This window comes from Petaurus breviceps, unplaced genomic scaffold (genome assembly GCF_028583685.1).
Source record: "Petaurus breviceps papuanus isolate PSGF00001 unplaced genomic scaffold, PetGlider_PUasm1.0 173, whole genome shotgun sequence".
Lineage (NCBI taxonomy): Eukaryota > Metazoa > Chordata > Mammalia > Diprotodontia > Petauridae > Petaurus > Petaurus breviceps.
In genome coordinates this window covers 116,907-121,313 of record NW_027185759.1, presented here as the reverse complement: position 1 = coordinate 121,313, position 4,407 = coordinate 116,907, and the positions used below count along the sequence as shown (strand labels likewise).

Below are 4,407 nucleotides of genomic sequence, written 5' to 3'. Positions count from 1 at the left end.
TATGTGTGGTGTGTGTGTATGGTGTGTGGTGTGTGTGTATGTGGTGTGGTGTGTGCGTGTGCTTGCATGGGCAGTGGGGTAAGGGCTTGGAGGAGAGCCCCAGCTGGGACTGGCCAGCTCTGGGTCCACCTGTTTCTCAGCTTCAAGGGTTTGAATCTCTTGGGGAGGCTCCTCCTCCTGAGGGGAAGAGGGCCTTTGGGACCCTGGGCTATCCTAATGTTAAAGCCTTTTGGGGCCTCCAAATGGAAGGGATGGCCTTGGAGAAGGCCCACAGCCTTCTAGGGCTTTAAAGAGTGACTACTCATTGAGGCATGATGAAGAGAGTGGGGTCTGGCCCTCACTGATTAACCATGAGTCTCCAGGCTTGGAGACCAAGGCAGGGTTGCTCCCCTGTGTGTAGGTGGGTCCAGGTGAGTGCTTCCAGTTTGAGGAGGCAGCCAGCCCAGTGTTCAGACTCCCTGGGTGGCTTAGCAGACCCCCAGCCAAAGTATGGAGATCCCAGGCAGCCCAGGTCCTGATAAGTCCCTTCAGACCTCAGAGGCCACCCAGTAGGGGAATCCTGGGGAAGAAGACACAAGTGAGGCTGAAGTGGCCTTTCTCCCTCTCAGCAAAGCTGCCTAAGCTTTTGGATGACTTGTCCAGAAGCTATAGACTGTCTCTGTCTAGTTCCCCGACCCTGTCTGTCTTCTGGCCTCTTGATCACTCAGTCCTTCTCTCCAAGGTGGCCCGTGCCAGTCTCCCTGTCCCTGCCCTTCCTCCTTCCCTTTTCTTGGGCACCATGCTTCTCACTCCCACCAGGGCAAAGGCCACTTGTTAGGGTCTTAGGCTTCTAACCCATGCATAGAATTGAGGAGGGATTTGAGTCCTTGAGAGTGCTAGGCTTCATGGCCTGGGGAAGAGGAAGTAGGACCTTGGAGCAGAACTGGGGTCACCCTGGTTAAGTCACACCCCCTCCTCTGGGCTCCTTCACCATCCTAAGGTATCAGTGTTGCTTGAATTCTCCCATGGGTGGGGAGTGCACCCTGGGCACCTGAATTCACAGGAGCCAGGGGCTGCTTGGGACTGACCTTTCTTCCCACCACCCTCCCTGCCCAGTCTGGCTTGGCACCACCATCAGGGTGGATTCTAGAAGCAGACTGGAGCTTCCCATGGCCATCACATCTTATCTCCTACTCTGGTCATGTATTCCCTGCTGGCACCTGCCACCCCCCCACACATACTCCATGAACAAAAATGGGCACCATACAGAGCCTGCCTTCCAGGGGCTTCTGGTCCAGTGGAGAGTGAAGGCATGCCCCAGAGGTAGAGTTGGGGTTGACTGGCCCCTGAGTGGGCAAGAGAAGGCTCTCACTAGGCCTCTCAGGCCTAGACGTATGGTGAGCCAGGCATGGAGATGGCCATGGGGTGGGCTGGGCCTGGTGTGGAAGGGCCTTCCAGCCCTGACCACTCCCTAGGCCTCTCCTCCACCTGGGGAATCTGTGTCTCCTTTGCATCCTGGTTGCTCTCCTTCTTGGAACTGGGCATGAGCCTGAGAGTCATCTGCCAGAGTGGTTGGCTTTGCCCTGGAGGGTGGGGGAGGTACAGTATCTTCATAAAATCGAATTTGGCCTTTCCTTTTCTATGGGGGCCATTCACTTTAATTTACTTCTGTCTAGTGAGACCCTGGAGGGCTGGAGGCCATAAAGGAAGCAACCCCTGCCCTCAGGGAGCTTGTGGGGGGGGGGGGTCCATCTATTAATACTAATTCTAGAAGGGTTGTCTGACTGGGTGGGGAGCCCTGTGAGAAGATCCAGATCCCCAGAGGTGAGAGGGGAGAAGGGAGCTCCCCCAGGTGTGGGCTGTGATCTTTGATGGAATGACTACCACCAGTGCCGAGGAGGGAAAGGCTGGAAATGGAGGGGGATTTCCTGGTGTTAGCAGGGAAGTGCCTTGCTTGGGGAGTTGAGGGCCTGGAGATTGTGTGAGCCCACATCTGCCAAGCATCCAACTCACTCTTTACTCCTAGAAGCTTTCTCCCTTTGGTGTTATTGATGGATCCCCTCCCCCCCATTCTCCTGCCTCTCCTGGCCAGCTCTGACTCTGTTCTTGGCCCACAGTTCTCTTCCTAGTCTATCCTCCCACTCTTCCCTCTTCCTTGGCTTCAATCTATCTGTCCCTCTTCTGTCCTCTGCCCCCTCCATGCCAGCCTGATGGCCCATCTTCCTGGGTCACAGATGCCTCCGCCATCCCTCCCTGTTCAATCACTCACTGTCCCACACAAATGGATTCCCTTGAGAAAGCCTTCCCTGATTCATTCCCCCCTCCCCCCATTGGTAATGGTCGACCTTCTGCCTTTCAGACCTGACCTGAAAAGGGCTTCTCTTGTATGTGGGTTCTTTTCCCCTGCTCCCTGAGCTCCTCAAGGCAGGGACCTGTCTTACATAAGTAAACTAGGCTGCCTTGTTGAGTGTGTGAGCAAAGGGGTCAGGTGAGAGTTGGAGGGAAAATGTTGTAAAGAGACAATGCACAGGGCTTGGCAGCAGGGGTGTGGGAGAGCCTGAGGACCTCCCCAGAGGAAGGGGAGATGGTGGGGCCATCCAGCAAAGTGGCCCAGGGATTTCCATGACCATTGGGCAATGCATGTAGTCAAGGACACTAGTGTGGTAAAATGAGGAGGGGGAAGGCCAGATCTCCCCTTAGAAAGGGAAGTGACCCAGATGTTGGAGAACCAAGACTGAGCCGTCCTAGAAACCAGAGGAGAGGGCCCAGGAAAGACTCGGACAAGGAGAGGAAGGCCGAGCCAGGGAAGGGCTTGAGTCCTGGGCATGGGAGCAGCAGCTGAAGGAACTGGGCCTACTTCTCCTGGAGGAGAGAAGGCAGAGAGGACATGATGGTGGGCCTTTGTGTCTGGATGGGAGCCTGCTTGTGGGGGAGGCAGGGAGGTCCCTAGAAAAGACCATTGGAGGTGGGGAGGTGGTGCATGGGCTCTTCTAAAGAGGTCATTGAATAAAGGTAAGCAGATGCTCAGGAGTTTGGCAGAAAAGTTGAGGAGGGGGATGATGGCTTGAGGAAATGGTAGAATCCAGTGAAGAGACTCTTCTTCAAGGACGTGGGAGACCCAGCCTGACTAGCCAGAATCCCTCCATCATTTTTCACAGTTCGGACCCTGGGGGAGTGGGCCTAAGAGGGGGCCAGCTGGCCAGCTTCATGCTGCGCCTCTGATTCACTGCTCCAGGCCCAGCCTCATAGGTACTTGTGGGCTCAATGAGGTGGAGGGTCCCTTCCCTGAGAAGTGACTGATGTCCTGGTGGGGAATCTGCCCAGACACTTGTGGAGTTAAGAACAAGCAGCTATGTGGCCAAGGGCAGGACCCCCCCCCCCCCCCATACTCACTCCCATGACTTGCCACGGGTCCTGGACTGCACTTGGGGAGACTCCCTGGCTCTTTAGTCAGAACCTGGGTTCAAATTCTGCCTGTGTCATTTATTGCCTGGGTGACCTCAGATAAGTTGTCTTCCCTGAACCTCAGTTTTCTCATCTGTAAAATGAGGTGCTTGGCCTTTCAGGCCTCTTGCCATTGCTAGCTTCACTGCTCTGTTAGAACTTAGACTGGCAGAGAGCCAGGGGAGCCTGAGAAAAGCTGGGTATTTCTGTCCATCCAAGCTCAGTCCTGTTTGAGGCTCCACTGATTTCAGGGGGGAGCTTCCCCTGACTGGATGGGCTGAGGAGGCTGGTCTGGTCTCCAGAGAAGTTACCTGGGACCACCTTCAAACACCATTAGCTGAGAGAGGAACAGAGCAGTGCCCTCTGGGCCCCAGGCCCCTCCAGAATGCCTTTGTGTGAGACAAGCCAGGCTCAGCCTTATCTCTCCTTCGAAGCCAGCCAGCCACTTTATTTTTAAAACCAAGTGAGCCCTTTTGGGGAGAGGTTTAAATCAAGTCCTTCAAGCCATGGCCTGAGGAGGAAAGGGGCCCAGGCTGAGGCTAAGCTCTTCTGTGTCCTGGGGAAGGCTCCCTAGGCTGGGAGCACACGGGGTCACGGGAGTGTCTGTGCAGACGTGCTCCCAGCAGCGCTGCAGATCTGGGCCTTCCTGGCCTCAGCCCAACTTCTGTTCCCCCTAATTCTCATGTTAACAAATGCCAGCTATGGTAAGGACCCCATTCTGTATAGGAGAAGAGAAGGGGCTTGCCAGCTCCCCTGTACTGAACTGACTTTCCTTTGGGAGACAGAAGGAATTCCACAGGTCATATTCCAGGTGGCTCTGTTTGTCTGGGAGTCAGTACTTTGGGCCTACTCTCTCTTCTAGGCATCTTAAAAATGCATCTATGGCCGCCTTCCTTCCTTCCTTCCTTCCTTCCTTCCTTCCTTCCAGAAGGGCAGCCTGAACCCCTCTGGCCCATTGGGGGTGGGTGGCCTGAACCCCTCTGG

General features: G+C 55.3%; 2 protein-coding genes across 2 annotated transcripts in view; one reads left to right on the top strand and one right to left on the bottom strand.

Annotated features, from left to right (window-relative positions):
• TAX1BP3 (Tax1 binding protein 3) overlaps positions 1–4,407 on the bottom strand; it is a 165,234-nt gene that overhangs the window by 138,312 nt on the left and 22,515 nt on the right. The gene's annotated exons all lie outside the window — the stretch shown is intronic.
• Positions 1–4,407, top strand: part of SMTNL2 (smoothelin like 2) — a 26,860-nt gene that overhangs the window by 1,352 nt on the left and 21,101 nt on the right. The gene's annotated exons all lie outside the window — the stretch shown is intronic.